This window comes from Antechinus flavipes, chromosome 3 (assembly GCF_016432865.1).
Source record: "Antechinus flavipes isolate AdamAnt ecotype Samford, QLD, Australia chromosome 3, AdamAnt_v2, whole genome shotgun sequence".
NCBI lineage: Eukaryota > Metazoa > Chordata > Mammalia > Dasyuromorphia > Dasyuridae > Antechinus > Antechinus flavipes.
In genome coordinates this window covers 153,570,906-153,594,627 of record NC_067400.1, presented here as the reverse complement: position 1 = coordinate 153,594,627, position 23,722 = coordinate 153,570,906, and positions in this window count along the sequence as shown.

The following is a 23,722-nucleotide window of genomic DNA, read 5'->3' as shown; positions in this document are numbered from 1 at the left end:
CATGATTCACAAGAGAAAGGATAATATAGCAGTCTTACCTTAGAATTTCATAATTTCGATCCGTCTATATGAGGTCCTATATCATGGAAAAAGTACTGTATTTGTGATGAAAACAGCTAGAAAGAAAAATTTGCCAGTGTTGCAGTTTAGTGAGTTAATATGCATTTAAAGAGTTTCATAACAGATTATTTACCAACTGGAACAGAATAACTTGGCACAGAATACTTTGGAGAGGGTTGTTCTATGATGGCTAATTCCCCAATTAAAAAAATATTGTTTGAGGAGAGTGCCCTCTTAAACCCTTCCCTCTACTGGTAGAATAAGGGAACAGTCAAGTATCTGAAATTATATTGCACTCTAGTGGTTGCAGAACAAAAATTTGAGTCAGAATTGAAGAAATAGATGATGAGGGAGCAAATTTAAGGCAGGGGAAAAAAAGGCTGAAAAATAAAATGAAGGGCATACATTAAGAGAAAGACAGAAATGAAATGGAGAACGGAAGGGAAGACAAAGGAAGAAGTGAATTTCCTGCCACCTACTACTTAGGTATTAGGGCTTTCTACTATCTAGGTATATTAGAAGAATTTAAATTATATCTATAGTGTTATTTTAATTTGGTTTCTACTTTGTGTCATTAGAATCTATGGAGAATACAGCTGGTAGATTATGATGATAATGATGATGATAAAAAACTATGTTCTTATATTTTTTGTTATAAAATAGTTTTTATAACAAAACTATTGTTTTGTTAGGTGGATAGTTAGGTGGTGCAGTGATAAAATGGAGGGTTTTGCATCAAGAAGACTCATCTTCATGAGTTCAAATCCAGTTTCAGACACTCTTAACTCTGACTCTAGGCAAGTGTCTTAACCTTGTTGATTCAGTTTCCTTATCTTTAAAAAGAGCTAGAAAAGGAAATGTCAAACTTCTCTGGTATCTTTGCAAAGACTCCCAAAAAGGGATCATGAAGAGTTGGACATGACTGAAATGACTCAATAACAAAAATGGTTTATATGCACTGTAATTAGAACTGTTGGGAGCTTTGCTCTCTCTATATAGTGTACGTTATCCTTTCCTAGGAAGAAGTCAATTCCCAGGCTCTGTTTACCAGAGCCTTACATCTGAGATAGATAGAAGTTGAGTACTTTCAGAAATACATTCAGGCAAAGTCAAATAATACAGCAATAGTTTGTGACAGTGTGGGTTTCATTCCATACCCACGGTCCTCATATATTAGCCAACAGGAAGAAAGTGTATTTCTTTCTATTTTTCAAAAATTATCATTGTAAACATTTTTTATTTTTTATACTAATAAATTTTTTAAAATTTCAAAATACTTGCAAAGATAGTTTTCAACATTCAACCTTGCAAAACCTTGTGTTCCAAATTTTCTCCTTCCCTCCCCACTTCTCCCTTTCCTAGATACCAAGTAATCCAATATTGGTTAACTAGGCATATTTCCATGCAGGTATATTTCTTTGGTTTCCCAAAAAAGTTTCCCAGAAAGGAGATTATTCTTTACAATCATTATTACAATCATAGTTCCTATTATGATTTACATTATTTTTTTTAAGATGGGGTAATTAATTTTTATCTTTTAAAAAAATCCTTAATAGTATTTTATTTTTTCAAGTTCATGTAAAGATAGTTTTCAACATTCATTTTGGTAAGACTTTGTATTTTTCTTCCTCCCTTACCTCTTCCTCAAGAGAGCAAATAATATGATACAGGTTAAATATATGCAGTTGTTTTAAACATATTTTCATATTTATTATGTTGCATAAGAAAAATTAGACCAAAAGGGAAAAATCATAAGAAACAAAAAATAAATAAACAAAAATGTGACGATACTATGCTTCAACCCAAGTTCAGTCTCCGTAGTTCTCTCTCTGAATGTGGATAACATTTTTCATATGGTTTATGTAATTGAAATCATTGTGTATATTCTTCCATTGGTTTTGCTTCCTCACTCTGCATTCATTTCTTGAAATCACCCCATGTTTCTCCAATTCCCTATATTTACTTTTTCTAATAAAATAAAATTCTATTACATTTATGTACTAAAATTTGTTTAACTATTACTAGTCAATAGCATTTTGTTTCCAATGTTTTTTCTATTTTTATAAATACAATCATGAATATTCATGTTATTCACTATGTATGAATTACATGTAATTTATATATTATATGTGCTAAATATGTAAATATTTCATTACAGATGTATTATATTTAGGATTAGAGTTATATTATCATATATATGTATATATATATATGTATATATGTATATATATGTGTATATATGTACACATTTATAAATATATATATAAAACACCTTTTATTCTGTCTTACCTTTTTGTTGTTTGGATTCAGAATGAGAATGCTAAATCAAAGCATAGTTTAGTAACTTTTATAGTACAATTCCCAATTGCTTTCCAGGATATTGGAATAACTCATGGTTCCACCAATAGTTAATACACCTTTCTCCTCCACTGTTCATATTCCAGTGACTATTTCCATTTTTTAAAAAATTATATTGATTAGTTTTAAAAATGTGAGATAAAACACCAGCGCCCTTATATATGCTTGCCACTTGCTAGCAGCATGACCCTAAATTAGGACTCTGTTTATACCACATTTGTGAAATTTCTACAACTTACACTTAAAGGTTTTTGTTGGCATATTCCCACAAAGAATATTGACCACAGTGGCTACATTACCATTGGCTCTTTGTTCCCCTCAAAGCAAAGACTAAAAGGATTGTTCTCCAAGGAGGAGAGGGAATGCTCAATCTTTTTCTTACGCATGCTTATGATTGTGGTAAAGCACTTGGCGAATTATAAAGTACTATAGAATTGAGAGCTATTTTTAATTGTCTGTTGCCTGGAAGTTTAGTGGCTTCAAGCTATTTTCTAAAATTATATCTCACAGCATAAGGTAGATGAGAAGACATGTATCTAATGATTCAGAGTCGTAAATTTGGAATTAAAGAACTTGAATTCCAATTCTGAAACTACCAATTACTACCTGTGTGACTTTGATCAAGTTAACTTCTCAGGATCTCGGTGTATTCACATATAAAATAAGGCATTGGGTCAAAAATTCCATTACAAGTCCCTTTTGCCTCTAATCTATGAGACCATAATTTATGAGCCTCTCAACAACTTTGCCAGTTAAGAGTTAGATCTTTTTCAGAAGAGAAAACAAAGTTAACAGAAAATATAAGTGCCCACTCAAAAATCACGGGGGATGGGGTGGAATGGGGGAAACAAATTATAACAAACATTAGATATAGCTAGAGGTTAAAGCCATTTTCTTGATTATAAATTTTTAATATTTAAAATAACAACCTGACAGCATTTATTTTCTGTCCTTCCCTATTCAGTAAGATATCTATTTTGATGAATTAAAAAAAGAGAAAGAGAAAAAAAGTGGTTCAGTAAAACTAATAGATCCAGCAGTCAAATATGACAGCTTTTGCTGTATTCTATAGTCCTAGTGCTCAAACTCTGCAGCATAGAAAGGAAAGAATACTTTTTCATATCTTTAGGGACAAGCTTATTACAATTATACTTAGCTTCTTTTCTTTCTTTCTCCCTCCCCCCATTTACATTTGCTGTAGCTATTGTGCATATTTTTTAATGGTTCTGCTTACTCTGGTCTGTATCAGTTCATACAGGTCTTCCCATACATCTCTGAGTTCCTTGTATTTATAGTTTCTTATGATACAATAATATTCCATTAATTAGCAGTTTGTTCAGAAACCTAATCAATAGGCTCTCATTTTATTACAGTTCTTTGCTATTACAAAAAGTGTTGCAGTGAATATCTGGGTATATATTTTTTTCCTCTTAGTAGTCTATTTGGCAGTGGGATCCCAGGATTTAATATAGATAAAGATTGCTAAAGCTTACTATGTGCCAAACACTGTGCTAATCTTTGAGGATTCAAATAAAAGTAAGCAACATAAGAACCTTCCTTGAAAGAGATAACATTTCACTGGGGAAAGATAACACACAGGTTGGATATGGTTGGAAAAATGTTGGGGGGAGACCTGAATCTGGGCAAGATAAGATGAAAGCTCACCTTTGAGAATCCAAGGTCATGCTGTTATAGAATCCAAATTTCTTGCATGGAGAAGGAGGAAATGATGAAGAGAGGAAGGGGATGGAGGGGGAAAGAGAAAGAAATGGAGAGAGAACACGTGAGAAAGAGAGAGACAGACACAGAGACAAAGGGAGACAGAGAGAGAGAGGGAGGAAGAGAGCACCCAGAAGGCAAGCTTTGGAAATTTTGGGGAATAATATTTTTTAAAGGCTATGATCCCTAGAGGCATTTTTTAAATGTATGTATTAGATGTAGGTTTCTCCATGTGTGATTCGGGAGATTGAAAATACTAAAGAATTGTAGAGTAATATACTTTTTTTAAATTAAAAAAATTTAATAATGTACTTTTGCATGAAACCACAAAGGAAGGGGGTTATATTATGTTAATTTAAATTTTATTATACTGCTCTTTGTAAACATTTTTTCCCTAGATTTGCTGAAGGCTTCCTCCCCCAATCCTATTTATTCCTATTCCATTTCATCTTATTGTTAGTTCCTCATAGGAAAGGACTTCTTCCATCCCTATAATGAAAACTCAGTGAACATTGCTGGCTGACTGTTTTCCTAATTTAACCTCCAATTAATGAATAGCTACTTAGAAAAAGTACCATTAGCCTGGGAGAGATAGTTATACCCATATAGATATACCTTGGAAATATTGAGGGTTCCTTTCAGACCACCACCATAAAATAAATATTTCAAAAAAGTGTCACATGCATTTTTAAATTTTTTTAGTGTGTTTAAAAGTTATGTTTACACTATAACTGTAGTCTATTAAGTATACAATAGTGATTATGTTTTTTAAAACCCCAATATATATACTTTAATTAAAAAATACTTTATTGCTAAAAATCATCATCCAAATCATTTTTCTGGTGGAGAGTCATGCCTTGATGTTGATAATTACTGACTGATCAGGGTGGTGAAGATTGGACTGCCTGTGGCAATTTCTTAAAATGGTTTAATTATGACATTTGCTGTATGAATTGACTCTTCTTTTCCCTTGAACACTTAGAGGCCATTATATGATTATTAATTGGTCTAATTTCAAAATTGCTGTGTCTCAGGGAATAAGGAGGCTGGCAGAGAAGGAAAGAGATATTAAACAGACAGTGGAGTAGTCAGAATATATATGACATTTATTGATTAAGTTCTCTGCCTCATATGAGTTTGGTTTGTGGAGCCCCAAAACAATTACAACATTAACATAAAAGCTCAGGGATCCCAGACCACTATAACAGATATAATAATAATAAAAAGTTTAAAATATTGCGAGAATTACCAAAACGTGACACAGAGACATAATATGAGTGCATGTTGTTAGAAAAATGGTACGCATAGATCTTCTTGAAGTAAGTTTGCTACAAACCTTCAATTTGTAAAATACAAATGAACAATAATAACAACAAGAACAAAATACAAAATAAAATCATCCCAGTGAAAATAAAGCAAAGTACAATAAAATGAGGTATGCCCGTATGTTATTTTTTAGTTGGAGAAGAGTTTTGGAATGTGATTTGTTGCCATATTTTTAGCAATGAGATTCCTAGATTCAACACAGACAGAGAGTAAACATAGAGATGGAGTAAAAATTAGTCACTGTTACTCTCTAAAGTGGCAAATATCAGTGAGCAAGACAGAGCCTATGGGACATAAAGCCATGTAAAAGAATTAATTTTTGTGTGGGGGGGGAGAAGGAAGGAGGTGATAGAAGTGACCAAAGTGGTGTAGGGAAGGAAAGTGCGGTTTCTGGGTTAGCAAAAGAAAAGTCTGAACTGAATTTCTTTTCTATTTTCTCTCTATTCCTTCTCCTTACCATCACCCCCCTCAATCTACTGATAAGAATTTCTCGTGCTCATTCCCAGGTCAAAAGCTTTCAGAAGTTTGACAAGCAAAGACTTTGGCTAAGAAAGGAAGGTAATATAGAGAGAGTTGGAAAATTGACTCTCATTTAGTTTGGCGTTTGTTTCAGGCTGGGAAGATATGTGGGAAGTAAAGTGTGAGGTAGAGTGTGTATGAATAGGGCCTATCTCTTATTCTTCTGCTTTTCTTTCCAGAGAGTGTGTGGGAGTAGTGAATGTAAGTAAAGACTGGTTGGGGGTTAAGGTTGCAGAGATGAGAAAAAGGGGACAGGAAAGCGTATGTGCCAGAAAAGTAAAAAGAGGAAAATGTAATGTTAAGAGGACAACTTTAAAAGATAGCTAAATCACAAATTTGCATAAGTTATTTAGATTTATTCAAATCATTATGCAATTGAAACCGAGAAAGGAATAGGATATTGGTGGTACCCCCAGACTCTCATTCTTGGCAGCAGTAGAGCTGTTGCTTGGTGGGGGGGGGGGGGGAAGGAAGGGAGGAGAGGGAAGATTTTAAAGGGCTTCGGCTTCCTATGGGTCAGTTGCACAATATACAACTTCTATCTTTTGCCTCCAAATATTTTTATGCAGATAAAAATAAATATCATTGTCAATCTTGAAAAGGAGAGAAGTCACAAAAAACCAATCTGTGAGGTACATTGGAGCAGTCACATGTTATTTGGTTGGTGAGGGAATTGGAGGCTGGTTATGTATTTATGAATTTCAGGTTTTTGTTTTTGTTATTTTAAAATCTTAGTGCCAGAAAACTGAGCTACTTCCTTTTTCTTTGCCTTATTCAAAGCAGGGTTCTTATTTGCCATATTCAAGGAATGACCCAGCTCATCAGTTTAGGGCTATCCTTAGAAAAAGAATGAAAGCTGGGTGTGGGGCCATACTCCTATAATTCCTGATTCTGGGGAGGCTGAGCCTGGTGGATTATTTGAGTTTAGAGTTCTGAACTAAGCCAAATTGGTGTTAACACTAATTCCAGTGCCCAAATAATGAACCCTCACAAGGGCTACAAGGCTACCTAAGTAGGGTCAAATTGACCCAAATTTGAAATATAGAGCAGTTTAAACTGCTATGCTGATTAATTTTGGGGTTTGATCCACAAATGTCCACTGCACTTCTAGCCTAAGTGAGAAGGGAAAAAATATTTTTAAAAAAAGAAAAGAAAAAGATTGAAATGTGTCATCTAGTTTAGAATACTCTAGAAATTGCCTGGGTGTTTTTGGCTTAATTCTATGTTTTAAAATATAACTATGAAACAGCCTGGTTTAAAATTGCAATTGCTATTTCTTTGTCTCTTTTACTATTTCTTTTTTTCTCTTTTTGTGGAAGTCAAAACTAGTTGTATTATTAGGTTAACAAAATAGTTTACAGAGTGACAGGAGGCAATCTATTCTAATGGTTCGAAGGCAATAAAAAAAACAGATTTGTGTGCTGTTGTCTGAAGTAGGATTTTGGAAAGAGCAAACCTGTGAACTAAAAGCTGCGAAAAATGAAAGGATGAAAAGCTGGTCCTCTTTGGGGGAGGGAATACTACTGAGGGAATACTTTCTTGGAAAAATCATTCCTTTTTGTTCTCATTTCTGAATTTGAAAAATGAAGTTAATAATCTAGAACTACCTAGCAGCAATGCTATAAAGCTGATGTTAGTTGTTGTTTTTCTAACCTATTTCTGTGCTCTGAGATTGGAGGTTGACAGGTGGAAGAGATGAGGAGAAGAAGAAGAAAGTTGGAGATAGGGCTCATAAATCCATTCAAAGGAGCCTTGTTTAAGTTTAGATTGGGGTAGGAGAATTTGAACTCTTTTCGTGATCTTTATGTACCTCCTCCAAATATTAAGAATAGTCCTGGAAAGAGAAATTCCTACCTTCCTCAGTAAACCATCAACATTACTTTAAAAAAACAATAAAAACCATCATATTTATTTTTCTTTTCCTGCTGGTACTGGCCACCTTGCTGAAATATGACCACACAGCAGTAGCTGGTAGCAGTGATATGGGGGATGTTGTTAGTGTCAAATTGTAAACCTCATTCCACCCTGCTTTATGAGTCAGTATTGGAGTTTTGCTGGTAATATTTGTGCAGAATATGCAATGTTTGCAAAATAAAGCTCTCCATATTTTTAAGCAGTAGGAGTGGAGCCAGCTCACAATCCATGATAACAGGTTTCCCTCGCTGCCATTCCCACAAATAGTATCTTATTTCAGCAAAATGGTGGCAGCCAGCAGGAGGCCCAACAATGGAGATTTTAATCAGAAAATTTAATTTTATATACAATTCACAGTTTGTGCATGGTGAGAAATGTTTCTCACTGCATGAACTTTCAGGACTCTGCTCTGAGCAAAAGGAGTTTCAATTTATATAACGCCTTTCTCAGCAAACAATGCCCCAGAGCACCTCGTAGTAATATGGAGCGTGCATTTCATCAGATGATACTGTGTAACTATACACAAAAAGTCTGTCTTAAAACTACCCAAGATATTTATTGGTTGCAATTAAAACAAGAAGCTGCATTTCAAACAAATTAGTTTTTAATGTAGACATTAAATTTGCCCAGATTTTAATGGTTCATATTCTCTCTTCCTTCTCCTGCCTTGCCCCACCCCCCCCAAAAGAACCCTAGAGCTGCACAGTGGTTTATTCACATAGGTTTGCTATCATACTTAGACCATGTGAAGCAAGTTTTTGCCTGAAATGATTATCCCCCTATCCCTGTACCTCTGTGAGTCATAAATTTTCAGAATAGAAGCATATAATGTATATGTTGACAGAGCCTTTTACACTAATGTCACTGTATTCAGTGCCCTATAGACATGTAGCTGAATCACAGGTTTTACTCAGGAAGAGTATCATGGTGTGATTTTTACAGTAGTGTCACTTTAACAGTAGATAAAAGTCAATTCTACATCTACTAATGTCAGAAAGAGTGGAGATTCATGCTACTTTCCTATAAATGACAGCTAAAATCCAGCTGTTTATTAATTTGCCTCACTTTAACATGAGTAGGAGCAGAGGAGTCCAGGTCTGTTTCCTCTTGAAGTGTAGGTAGATACTTCTATTAATATGAGCAGGCACTCCTGTTAGCACTGGTCTGAACCTCATTTATCTATTCCTAGCAGGAAAGGCTTGGGTTCTAGAGAAGTAGTGATCGGAGCAAGCGGCAGCCACAGTAGGCTTCTCTGGGGAACAATTGTCCTAGTTAAAGAGGTGACAGGAACTCATAATTTAGAAGCACACATCCTGATGTCCAGTTTGATAGAGGGTAATGAGGGTAACTCCAAGAGCAGAAAGTCCCCTGTTAAATCAGCACTGACAGGAGAACAGCTCAAGATCACAGACCCTATGGGCAAAGCCTGCCTTGTTTTGTCACCAGTCGATGCCAGGATGAGACAGAGAAACCTTTTGTTGTTTGGCCTTCAGAACAAAATGTGCCTCACCTCTTTCTTTCCCAGCCATTCTCACAGGTTCAGATTTTGACCTAAAGTGGATTGAGAGACTTCTGCCCTTGTCAGAACTGCTGCCAGGATTACCTGACTACGGATTGCTATGGATCCAAGACTTTTGCGTTGGGTGATCCTGAGAAGTTAGGCAAGAGCTTAAAGGATGACTTCTCGTGTTTTATTGTGTAAAATTAACTTTTTTTGTCCAAACAAAAATCTGCCTTTTCTCCTCCCCACCTCCCTCTTTCCACCACTCTGCCACTGAAAGCAAGAAAAAGAAATCTATTACAAATTCCTACATATTCATGTTCAAAACAATTTGCATTTGAAGTCCATTATCTTTCCATTAGGAGGCGGGAAGTTTGTTTCATCATGAGTCTTCCGGAATTATTGTTGATCTTTGTGTTGATTAAAGTTCCTAAGATTTCCAAATTTGGTTGTCTTTACAACAGTCTTGTTATTGTAGAAATTGACCTCCTGGTAATACAGACTTCCTTGAGTCTGTATCAGTTTGCACTCATCTTTTCAGAATCCTCTGAAACTTTTGCCTTTATCATTTCTTATAGTAGAGTAGTATTTTATCACATTCATATATCATAACTTGTTCAATCATTTACCAGTTGATGCCCCCATACACCAATTTCCAGTTCTTTCGCCATTGTAAAAAAACAGTTCTGTTATAAATATGGGTCCTTTTCCGTTTCTTTTGATCTCTTTGGGATTTTGACATCCAGAGAATACTGAAAAGGTGACCATAATCCATATGAAGTTTGATCTTCTACAAAGATTGGTTCCCTCAGCTTCCTGCTTAGTCTCCCTTCTTTCCAAAACCAGCAGCATTTTGGATACTGTTTGATGGCTAGTTGAGTGCCTAACATGTACAGAGCATTGGTCTGGGTGTTTGATATAGGTATCTACAGTGAATTGTTGCCTTAAAATGCCTAATAGGAGATGAATTATAACTAGGCATTGATGGATTGGACCAGGGAAGAAAAATAGAGTCTAATTTACTCTGGGTATGTATATTGCAGGAGTGGTGGGATGAAATGAAGTTGCAGAATTGAACATCAGAAAGATGAAACAAGTGACATAGTAAGTACCTGATCAGTGTCCTTAGCAGCTGCTCAGATTGCACAAAGAATAAAATAATTCTCAGAGGTCATGAAAGGGAATAGCAAATTATCCCTATTCGTTTGGATCATTTTGGGGGAACAGATTCCACTGGTCACTAAAAGCATTGATTAAGTCAATTAGCAAACATTAATTAAATACTTACTGTGGGCCAGACATTATACTAAATGCTTTGGGGATAAAAAGAAAGAAAATGAATAGTCCAAACTCTCATAGCTCACAGTACAATGGGAAAACTATAAACTATAAAAACTATATGCTATAAACTAAAAAACTAAAAAAAAAAAACTATAAAAACATAGTTTTTACAACTATGTAAAAAATATGTATAAAATATACAGAATAAATTGGAGATAATCTACAAAAGAACGGAACCAACATTTTAACATTTTGTGTTCTAATTATTTTTGTTCCTCCTTCCCTTAACTCCCCACTCCCCAAGATAGCAAACAATCTGATATAGGTTGACTATGTACAATAGAAAGGAACTAACATTGAGGGTAATTTGGAAAGGCTTCCTGTAATAAATGATATTTTAACTGGGACTTAAAGAGAGCCAAGAAAGCTAGCTAGGAGACAGAAAAGTGAGGGGAGAGATTTTCTGACATAGGGTCAGCCAGCAAAAATTCATAGAATCAGGAGATGATAATCTTGTCAGTGCTGCTGATTCATAGAATACATAGGAATGATTAAAATGTTATAAAAAAACTGGAAAGGTAGAGGGGTGAAGTTAGGTTGAGAAGGGTTTTGAATACTAAACAGAAGATTTATATTTGATCCTGGAGTTAATAGGGAGCTACTGGAGTTTATTGAATAGGGGAGTGCTATGATCAGACCTGAATTTTAGGAAGATCATTTTAACAACTAAGTGGAGAATAGCCTGGAGTGGGGAGAGACTTGAGGCAAGAAGACTGAACAAAAGGCTTACTATAATTCTCCAAGCATGAGATAATAAGGACCTGTATCAGGGTGATGGCAGTCTCAGAGGAGAAAGAGGGTTATATAGGAGAGATGTTATAAAGATAAAATCAGTAGAATTTAGCAACAAATGGGATGTGAGTTATATTTTTTTAAAGTTTAAATATGGGTGACAAGTGTTTCACAGAGATCCAGGAATTTTATAAGTATTAATTATACATATAACAATCTATCATATATTTATCTTCCTTTGAATGGCACAGTGCTGGGCCTGGAGTCAGGAAAAATCATCTTCCCGAGTTCAAATTTGGTTTTAGTCACTTGCTAGCTGTGTGACCCTGGGCAAATCGTTTAATTCTATTTGCCTCAGTTTCCTTATCTGTTAAATGGTTGGAGAAGGAAATGGAAAACCATTCCAGTATCTTTGCCAAGAAAGCCCCAGATGGGGTCACGAAGAGTCAGACAAGACAAAAATGACTGAATAATTCTCTCTATAGGTATATGTGTTCTGCCAAATACATACATACTATGTATGAAGAGAATTCATAACAAATTTGGTTTATTTGCCCACATCCCAAAGAAATCTGGAGGTTTCAGTCTCCAAGTCATTTATTCTCATTGAAATAACCATTAGCTCTTCATACTCACAGGTTCCCAAGGGACCAAATTTAGAACAAGCTTTATTGATGTAATAAAGAACACAAAAAAGACTTATAAGCTTGAGTAAAGTTGAGGCCTCTCAACTTTCAGTTTTCAGTGGTCATCCTCAAAGGCACTTATTTATTCCAGTAAGTTATAGTATCTACCTTGGTGGGGCCTCCAATAATGGAAAAGAAACTAAGGCTCATTCTTCAACATGGGGTTCAACATGGCTCTGGGGTTTTTCTTCTTTTGTAGACTTTTCCTGTGATCACTAAGATGGGTTGTAGTTCTACCTTTAATGGCTCTTCTTAAGGTGACTGTGGGATCCTGCGTCATTGTTCTTAAATCACTTCTTGTGGTGCTCCAGAAATCCTTTGCTACTGTCATACCCTATAGTCCTTTCTTGCTACTTTCAATTCTTCTACCAAAAACATTCTACTATCCTATTGCTTCTACCCTCTGTTTTTGGCACCTAGGGTCCAACTAATTTTACTTGCTGTTTTCTGCTCCTGATCCCATAACTAATGACCAGTTGGACCCAATGTTGGGTTGTTTTCCTTGCTGCTGTTGTACTCCTCATGTGAAATAATTTGTCACTTTTTTATTGAAGCTTTTTAATTTCAATAAATATGCAAGGATAATTTTTCAACACTGACCCTTGCAAAACCGTGTATTCTAATTTCCCCTCTCCCCTTCTCCCCATCCTCTTCCCTAGATGACAAGTAATCTAATATATGGTGAACATGGTAAAAATATATGTATAGTTTGTTACTTTCAATTATTAAGATGCATTAAAAAGTGATTTGTTTAACCATCAAGTAAAAATCTGCTGTATTGATATGGAAATATTAAACTATGTCAACTTCTACTTTGGAGCCTTTAAAAGACTACTCTTTTTTTTTCCCCTCAGGTCCAGTGTGCTTGTTTTGGGTTATTTACTTATTAAGTCTTGGCCAGGGATTACAGATTGTGTGTGTGATTAGTCATTAGGGGAATTCATCTAAGAAATAATGCTATTAATATAAAATCTAGGTTATGGTCTGAATATCAAGTTGTGGGGAAGGTAAAAGAGTTAAAAAAAAAGATAACAATATTGAGCACAAGAACAGAATCAAAAAATCAATGGATTAAGAAAAATGAGTTAGAGGAGTGTCTAATTCCAGGATGTAAAGACTTTCCCTGAATGGAGTAGGGAGAAGAGAACATGAAGGTGGCTGAGAGTTTGGAAAAACAGTGAAGACACCATGGCGCAGGCTATCCCTCGTCATCTTGACTTTTGTCTTGCTGATGACCCAAGAAGCATTATTTGGCAATATGGATAAAGAAGTTAAATAACACTATAATGAAAAAGTTACTTCTGAAATTCTAAATGTTATTTAAGTTACTTAGATATATGCATGATTTTAGACTTCTGAGAATAGGTGTAAAATACTATAATTAAATTAAACTCAGCGCTTAAATTCTCTGTAAAAAAGAGCAGTCTGACTATTGCCCAATGGGGAAATGTTAAATTTAAGAGAAAAGTTTTATACTATGTCCCAAGGGTCAGCAAATCAGAATCTATGGAGATTACATAAAAATTCTTAAAGGGACTTTTTTTCTTTGTTTCATGCAAAGAAAGAATGAAGAAAGGTAAAATTTCAAAATGAAGGTACTGGTCCCCAAATCATCACTGACCTTATTAATGTTGCAGTGGGGCTTGTGTGAAAGAAGCTCTCTTTTCTAAAGACTGATCTAATACCCATGGACTTTGAGGAGTGAGGAAAAAAGACCATTTGGTGGCTTTTGAACTACCTACCTTTTAAATGTGTCTATTTCCAGCTAAGTGAATGTATAATTAGTGACTGGCTCACTTGGTACCCATTCTAAAAGTATTTTATCTTGAAAATTTTGAGGAATATAGTTTCTAATTTGAAATCTCAGATAGTTAAAAATATTTTTATGAGAAATGTATATTTCATCATATTCTTTAAAATGACCCAATTAAGTCTTAAACCTTTCAATAACAATATTGTTATTATTAAGCAATAATAATTAAGCAATAAATTAAGCAATATAAAAATATGAAACTAAAAATAAATAAGAAAGAAAAAGTTTATAACCCTAAAGTTTATTTATTCAAAGTCTATTTATCAATACTACATGTTAGTTTTTCAGTCTATTGGCATTAGGTATTGTGCTAAGCATTGGATTTATGAAACATGTTTCTACAAATGCCCTACATCCCCCAAATGATCTCATTTCTCCACACTAAATTATCCATCATTAAGATAGAAATAAAATTTTTAAAAAATCATGATTCATATCTCACCATGTGTATTCTTATGGGAAAAAATCCTACTTGATAGAACTACAATAATAATTACATTTACATCAAGGCAACACAATCAAATGTGGACCAATTAGGAAAAACAAAAGTTAATTTTGTACTATTTTGCTTATTGAATAACCAGCAGATAATTGACATTTTGATGAACACGTATTATATCAGATGTGTAAAGTATTAAATAAGATTATAAAGATGTGTATTCATGTTATAAAGGGTTTAATAAATTCCTCCTGTCATATCCACAGTAAATTAAGTGTTATAAAGTAGCTTCAGGCAGATTATAACCCAATAATAGTAACTCTTTTATATAGCACTGCAAGACTTTGAGATCCCTTTCCTCACAACAAACCTGTGAAGTAAGAGGGGTAGGTATTATTCCCATTTTACAGAAAAAACTGAACAATAAATAACAGATAAGGAAACTTAAGCAGCAAGATGTTAGTGTGATTTGCTTAGAGATATACCTAAGATACCTGGTCTTCTGATTACAGGGCCAGTGTATTTTATACTATTCCAGACTTGCAAAATATGGACACACAAATGGGAAGGTAATTTAGGTTTGATAGTGAAAAGTTCTGCACAGTTTTCCTATCTGTTGTCTTTGTTACTTTTGTTATTTTAAAAATCTATTTCCCCTTTCTCCTACCTCATTTCCATTCATGTGAGGGAGAAGGGAGGATGGGATGAAAACTTTTGTAACAAATATGCAAAATCAAGTAAAACAAATTCCTCAATTGATAATGTGTGTGTGTGTGTGTGTGTGTGTGTGTGTGTGTGTACGTATACCATCCTGCACTCCAACATCTCTGTCAGGAGGTAGATTAGCATGCTTTTTTGCCAGTCTCTTGGATCATGTTTAGAGATTGCATTTCAAGATTCTCAAGTTTTTCAAATTTGCTTTAATTTTATTTTTTATTTTTGGTTTCAAATTCTTTCCCTTCTTTCATCCCCTTCCCTACTCACTGGGAAGACAAAAAAAATGATACCATTATATAAATGAAGACCTACAAAACATATTTTCACATTATCCATGTAATAAAAAAATAAAAACAATAGGGAAAAGGAAAAAAAATGCTTAAATCTTCACTCAGCCTTCATCAATTCTCTCTCTGAAACTGTACAGCATTTTTCATTATGAGTCTTTTGGAACTGTATGGCTCATTGTATTAATCAGAGTAGCTAAGATGATTATCATTATCACAGCTGATTATCATTATGATATATTCTCCTGGTTCTGCTCATTTCACTTTACATCAGTTCATACAAATCTTCACAGGATTTTTGAAATCAACTCCTTGTTCATTTCTTATAGAATAATAACATTCCATTATAAATAATCATAAACCACAACTCATTGGTCCTTTATCCAATTGATGAGCATACTCTCAATTTTTAATTCATTATCATTAAAAGAATTGTTATAAATATTTTTGCATAAATGGGTTCTTTTCCCTTTTTTATCTCTTTGGGGTGAATATGCGTAACTTTATAGCCTTTTGGACATAGTTCCAAATTGTTCTCTAGAATGGTCAAATAGGTTCATGGCATCAACAAAATACATTAGTATACCAATTTTCTCACATCCCCGCTAGTATTTTATTTTTCTGTCATCTTAGCCAATCTGATTTGTGTAAAGTGATAACTAAAACTTGTTTTAAAATTTAACTTAATTCTAATTATTAGTGATTGAGAGCATTTCAAATGACTATTGGTAGCTCTGATTTCTTCTCTTGAAAACTGCCTAAACTTTAACCATTTATGAACTGGAAAATTGATAAATTTTTTTAAAAAATGAAATTAGTTTATTGTATACCCAAAGGCATCAGGAAACATATTTTCATCAAACATGGGATTCATATATTGCAGTATGGAAGGCATTTACAAAAAGTATGCCAGGAAAATAATTGTAGGGGACAATGTGAAAGAGAATATTAAAGGAAAAAGAAGTGAACTCTTCTTCTTAGCCCATTGCACTGGAGAGACTGAAAGATGATATATTTAGTACTGGAAAGGGTGGCCAATAATGCAGTATCTTCTGTAGAAGCCAAGTTTCAAATGAGTCTTTAAAAACTGACTCAATTCCCCATGTATTTGAGATCTTTTTTTCAGAAAAATTTGTGTCAAAATCCTTCTTTCCTATTTCCTGCTTTCCTTCTAATTTTGGTTTTGTTTATGGTGTCATGATGCTCATGCCAAGACCACCCATCTTTTTTTTTTTATTCTTTTCTTTTCTTTTTATTGTTAGGAGACATTCTGTTTTCCAGAGCTAAGGTCCAGCAAGCAAGCTTTGTCCTGAGCTTGGTATAATAACAATCCTTTGCAGCTCACTTTCTGTATAAACTCAGCCACAGTAAATCTCAGAATTGTTTTATACCAGCATCAATTGGTGATAAGCACTTGAAGTAACTGTGTTCTGGTCATGAAGTCCTGCTATGAATCAAACTTGTCTCATTATTGCGCTTATCCCTCCATCGTCAGGTCTATTGTCAGGTCTATAGCTCTTGATATAAGTATGGAAATATGCTACCATGTCCTTGAGTCTTCTACTAAAGGAGACTTGGCACATGTGTCTAGTTTTTCTCCTTCCATAGAAACTTTTTGCTTATAACCACTGTTAGTTCTTTGTTTTTTGTTTTGTTTTTTTGAGTTAACTGTGGTTATAATAACTTGTATCACTAGGTTTTTTTAAGAGTTAACAGCAATTGCACAAGTCTATTGGAATTAGCCTGAATCACCTCATTTTTGAAAAGAGCCGAGTCCATTATAGTTGATCATCACATAATCTTGTTGCCATATACAATATTCTCTTGGTTCTACTCACTTTAGTTAGTATCAGTTCATGTAAGTCTCTTCAGGCCTCTCTGAAATTATCCTGCTGATCATTTCTTACATAACAATAATATTCCAAAATATTCATATACCATAACTTATTCATATACCATAACTTATTCAGCCATTCTCCTACTGATAGGCATCCACTCAGTTTCTAGTTCCTTGTCACTACAAAAAGAACTGCAACAAAAATTTCTGCACATCTGAGTCCTTTCCCCTTTTTTATGATCTCTTTGGGATATTGATCCAGTAAAGATACTGCTGGATCAAAGGGTAAAGACAGTTTGATGATTCACTTTTCTTTCATGTGCAGATCTGATAGGTAATTTTTTCCATGCTCTCTTAGTTTGCTTATGGTTTTACCTTTTATGTATAAATCATGTATCCATTCTGGACTTTTCTTTGTATGTGGTGTGAGATTTTGGTCTTTATCTAGTTTCTGCCAAATTGCTTTCAGTGGTTTTTTTTTTTTTTAGTTGTTAACTGTATAAATTGTTCTTCTTGTTTTGTTCACTTTATTTTGCTGTGGTTCATATAACTTTCCCCAGATTCCTCTGAAATTATCCTTTTTATTATTTCTTATAATGCAATAATATTCCATTACATTCATATACTGAAATTTGTTCAGTCATTCTTTAATTGAATTTTAGTTTCCAGTTCTTTGCCACCACAAAGTAGTGATGAATATTTTTGCATGGATGGATCAGTTTCCTTTTAATTTGATTTCTTTTGGGCTTATACTTAATGATAATATTATTAGATAAAAAAGGATGCAAAGTTTAGTAATTTGGGAGTCATAAATACAAATTGCATTCTTTGTGCATCAATGTGCTTCTTTTTCTGCAGCCCTTCTATGATTTGTCACCTTCTTCTTTATCAACTTTTTCAGTCTGATGAATGTAAGAACCTTACAATTTCTGTAGTTTTCATATCCCTAATTACTTGTGATTATGGAGCATTTTTTTCATTTAAATATAGATAATTTAGATTCCTTTGCTTGAGAACTCCCTGTTCTTTTAGTTATTGAGGAATGCCTCTTACTTTTACAAATTTGAGTTTCTCATATATTTTGGAAATGGAACTGTTATCAGAGAACTTGCTGTAAAGATTTCCCTCTCTCCCATTTCCAGTTAACCTGATTGTGCAATATCTTTTAAATTGTTTGTGCAATACTTTTTAAATTTTAGATAATCAAATTGTCCATATTATCTTCTGTGTGATCTTCTCTATCTCTTGTTTGGTCATAAACTCTTCTCTTATTCATAGTTTTGAAAGGAATTTCTTTCTTATTCTTCTGATTTGTCTATTATGTGACCTTTCATATTTATGCCATATATCCCTTTGGCCCCCATTCTTGTACATGATGTGAGGTGGTGGTCTAAATCTAATTTCTTCCACATTGCTGTCCAGTTTTCCCAGCAATTTTGTCATATAGCTAGTTATTACCCCAATAGCTAGTCTTTCAGTTTACGAGACAGCAGGACAGTAGTTTCATTTTCTTCGGTATGTTGTGTATTTTCTCTGTTCCAACCAGTACCAATTGATTTAAGCAATAAAAAATTATTCAGATGACTGCTTGCTTTATGTTATAGTTTGAGGTCTGGTACTGCAAGTCCCCTCACTTTTCTCTTTCTTTATTTCCCTTGAGATTCTTGACCTTTTATTCTTTTAGCATCTCTCCCTTCTTGAGTCTGCATTCCACATAACTTTCCAGAAGGCTATTCAGTTAGCACAGGTCTGCCCTTGTCACTCTTCAGCTGGAAAGGCTCCAGTGACTTCCTATTTCTTCTAGCATCAAATACAAATTCCACTGCTTGACATTTAAACTCTTTACAACCTAGTTCCAGCCTGCCTTTCAAAGCTTACTTAACATGGTCTCTTTTCATGAATTCTATAATCCCGTAAAACAGTTCTCCTGGATGTTTCTCATATACAACATTCTGTCTCATAACTCTATGATTTCACACAGGCTGTTGTTCTTGTCTGTCATAAGATGAGGAAGAAGGAGAGGAGAAGGAAGAGGGAGGAAGAAGAAAGGAAGAGGAGAAGGAGAAGGAAGAGGAGGAGGAGGAGGAGGAGGGAGGGAAGGTCCTCTTATTCTCCCTTTTGAATTTTACAATCACTAGCTTTCTTCAAAGTCAGCTCAAATACCACTTCCTACATGATACATTTTGAGATCTCCCCAGCTCTTTCTTTTTCTTCCCCAAATAACCTTTTTTTTTTACTATGAATATATTTTATGTGTATATATGTATATGTACATATATACATACAATATGCATATATATTTACACATCTATACACATATACATATTATTTTTAATGTTAGAATGTAGGCTCCATAGTGGCAGTGATTATTTTGTTTTTGTCTTTGTATCCTAGTACCTAGAGCCTGGCTCATAATATCTACTTGTTGATTAATTCATTGAGTTATAAGACTGTAGGTGGCACAGTGAATAGCACAGAGTGAGATTCATCTTCCTGAGTTCAAATCTGGCCTCAAACACTTACTAGCTGTATAACCTTGGCCAAGTCACTTAATCCTGTTTAACCTTGGTTTCCTCATCTGTAAAATGAGTTGAAGAAGGAAATGACAAACCACTCCAGTATTTTTGCCGAGAAAAGCCCAAATGGGATCCTGAAGAATCAGACATGACTGAAACAACAGAAAAAACAACAACAAATTGTAAGAGGCAGCATGGTTAAGTAGATAGAGAGATGATCTTGGAACCAGGAAGACCAGAGGTCAAGTACTAGTTTTTATTCCTCCTGTGTGACTGGGCAAGTCTCTTTAAGTTTAGAGACAATTCTCTTAAGACAATGAGTTGCAAAGCAGATATCTATATTGGTTGAGGGTTATCCAGCAAGAAAACTTATTGGAGTTTCCTATACCAATGACTCACAGATCAAGTATTTAAAAAATGTATTCATGTATACAAATTGGAATGTGAAGTATATACTTATGTATACAAACACATCTATAAATACAGAATCACAAAGATGGGAAAGGGATAAAAATTGAGTTTAAGGTAGCTTGAGATTGATGACAGTATGTTCACTTTTTATTATATTAATTTAATAAGTATTCTACTCTGTGATGAATATATTATATATCCATCCAAGTGTTGCATTGCAGCCCATATCTCTTTAATTAGGAGATTCCTCAAGCATGTGGTTCAAGGAAAATTAAGGCAAGGAGAACCTGGAATCAATAAAGTACTAAAAAAAAAAGTACTATACACTGAGTATTTTTTGCGGTCAATATCTGAAATAATCCATTCCTTATCAAAAATATCCAAAAACTTATTGGAAAGATTTATTTTAACCCATTAGAATAGACTTCTGATTTAATAGTTTTAAGGATATTGAGGGTAGGAATTGGATCTTATTTGTGTCTCTCCTAATGGCTATCCAAAATATTGCACACAGCAGGCAATTAATTGTTGTTCTTGAGTTTTCTAAGAGGACCAATAACATCAATGGTGGTGTCTTGATTTGTTTATAAATTGGATTTCTTTTTTATTTAAGATAAAATTGTCATTTTTATTGTGATGGCTTTGTCTACCCATGAACATTAATATTCCTCAATTATTTAAGTATGACTTTATTTGCATATAGAGTATTTTACAATTGTGTTTATAGAGTTCCCGGATCTGTTTTAGCAGGTATAATTTCAGGTGTTTTATACTGTCAACAGTTATTTTATTTAAAAAAAATTTAATAGCTTTTTATTTTCCCAAATAAATGCAAAGATAGTTTTTAACATTCATCTTTGCAAAATCTTGTATTCCAAGTTTTTCTTCCTCTCTTTTTAGACAGGAAGCAATCTAATATAGGTTAAGCATGTACAGTAAATTGGATTTCAGTGAGGCAATCTAATATAGGTTAAGCATGTACAGTAAATTGGACTTCAGTGAAGTGAGGCTTCAAAATGAAGCCCAGTTTAGCACAAAGTAATCTGTCTCATTCTCTCTTTCTCAGTCATTGAAGTCCACTGGCAGGACAAAAATCAAAAAAAGGTTATGGATTGAGATGCAGTGCATAGCCTTGACTTCTTCAAAGTCTGACCAAATACTAAGTGTTCCATTGGCAATTAATAAATAGTTGTTGAATGCTGAATCATGGAAGATAATAAGAAAACTGGAGTAATTTTTACAGATGTTCAGTTCACAGCTAATTAATTGCTAAATGCATCTGTCACACTGTTGGTCAAGTGATGCCTGTATCTTAAATGGATTGAAGATAAATCTTGACAGCCTTTGCTTTACAGGATGGAGGAGTGTTTGGGGAGAATTGTTTTAGTTGCTATGTGAGATTCATAGATCCTTAGCCCTGAAGGGACTTTAATGAGATCATCTAGGTAAGAATAACACCATTCTTTATATCCAAAGTGGGGGAAAATGAAGCCCAGAGATATTTTTCAATTTTCCTAAAGGATATAGCAAATCAGGACCAGTCCTGAAACCTGAACCCAGACCTTCTTATTCCAACTTCAGGGCTTATTTCCAGAAAGAGGACTAGATCAAGGCATCTCTGGCAATTCCACATGAATAGCAATCCTGCCACTGGCATGGAGGCTATTGGTATGTTGCTTGGCAGGAGGTTTGTTATGCCAACTTTGAAGAAGTGTTGTAAAGCTCCTTTGGAGGGAGCTAAATAGGCTTCTGGTAGCTGGGGATAATTCAAGAGAGAAGGAAGCTTTTCTCTTTTTCTGTGCCAGAGAGGGTGGCATGTTTCTCCCAAAACATGTGAAGGAGAGCATCCAGCCAAATCATTAACTTTGTTTTACTTTCTTCCATTAAGCTCAAAAGAGCTAAATTAATTTTACACTAATATAATTCTCTAAATTTTATTAAATGTAACAATTTAAAGTAGTTCTTAAAACACTTTTCCAAACAAGATGTTCTCTTTTCTATTTAATCTTGTTTATATAACTGAGTTTACATGACACTGAATTCAACTGAATGAAAAAAAAATCTTGTTATTTGACATATAAATAAGAAGTGACAAACTTTTGCAGCCCACACAGCATTCTCCAATAGCCTGAGCCACATTAAAATGTAGTTGGGAAATATTTAACAAAATAAATAAAAATACTCTATAACTTACATAATATTACATTTTAAAATTAAATCAACAAGCAGAGGTGTTTATGTATGGATTGGTGGCCTCCACAGTTTGATATCACTGGTATAGCCTAGTGGAACTTATATTTAATAATGTCATTATCAGTCAGATGATCTTTTAAGTTAACAAGCATTTTGTTAAGCACTTACTGTGTTCTAGGGAATTTGCTACATGCTAGAGATACAAAGAAAAGCAACAATTTGTTCCAGAAAATGATAGTTTCACCGTATGTGCTAATGTGTATAAAGTGAATGATGAAGTGGCATATTGTCGGGATATTTATGTACTTAGCCTTGTGAGAAAGATGCATGTATCAACTACAGAAGGAATGTAAATTAAAACCCCCCAACATATAATAGTATTTCATTTGAGCCAAGTTAGAAATTAGAGGTAGGACTGGGGAATAAGATTTTCTATTTCTTCTGCGGGCAACAAGGGACCCACAAATTGCCTGAGCAAGGTTTCATCTAGTTTAGCAGTTTCTATCCCCAGAAGCTTATCATTCACTGAGTTCTTGTTAAAAGCTATTTGAATTGGCCACCATATTCTGCTGTGAACTCTGGGAATGTGATTACAATACTATATACAAAGCTCAGTGAGAAAAGTGTGGTCCAGAATTGAATGTTTTATCATAAAATCTGAGAATCTGTTTGCAAATGTAATTTAAAGACCCGAATGAATCCAACCCTCATCAGACCTCTGGACAAACCCATTCAGTTTCCTAAAGCATGGCAAAATTAGGCCCCCTTTTTTTTCTTTTACTAACTTTCTTTTACTAACTTCAAGGAAAGAAATTTGTGTAGAAAATGGCTGAAAAACTTGAGCCAGCATTCAGAATATTAAGGGGTAAAAAAAGGAACCAGTGTCTAGTTTTTGCAAATCCCTTTAGTTCTTAACATACACTCTGAATGGAATATATCAATACTCAGTAGACTTCTTATTGTCATATTTTTACATGGCTATTTGTATTTCACTTGGCATTCAACTAAATTTTTTGTTTTAGCATTTAAAATGTTTTTTACTCTTTACCTAATTTTTGTCTTTAATTTCACGTAAGCCCAATTTAATTTTAAAAGAACAAACAACTAGAACAAAATGATTCTGAGAGTTTGTGTGTGTGTGTATGTTATGGAAATAACTGCAAAATCTTCACTTGAAAAAAAATCCTTTCTAACTTAATGGTTTTTTGTCTCTCTTACTTCAAATAAGAAAATGATTCATATTTGTAAATAATGGCAAAAATCATTACCTCGAATTCACCTAAGATAGATGTCTAGTTCCAACAAATATAATTTGAAATCCCAGAAAAACAGTTGTGGAAGTAAGGCAAGAGA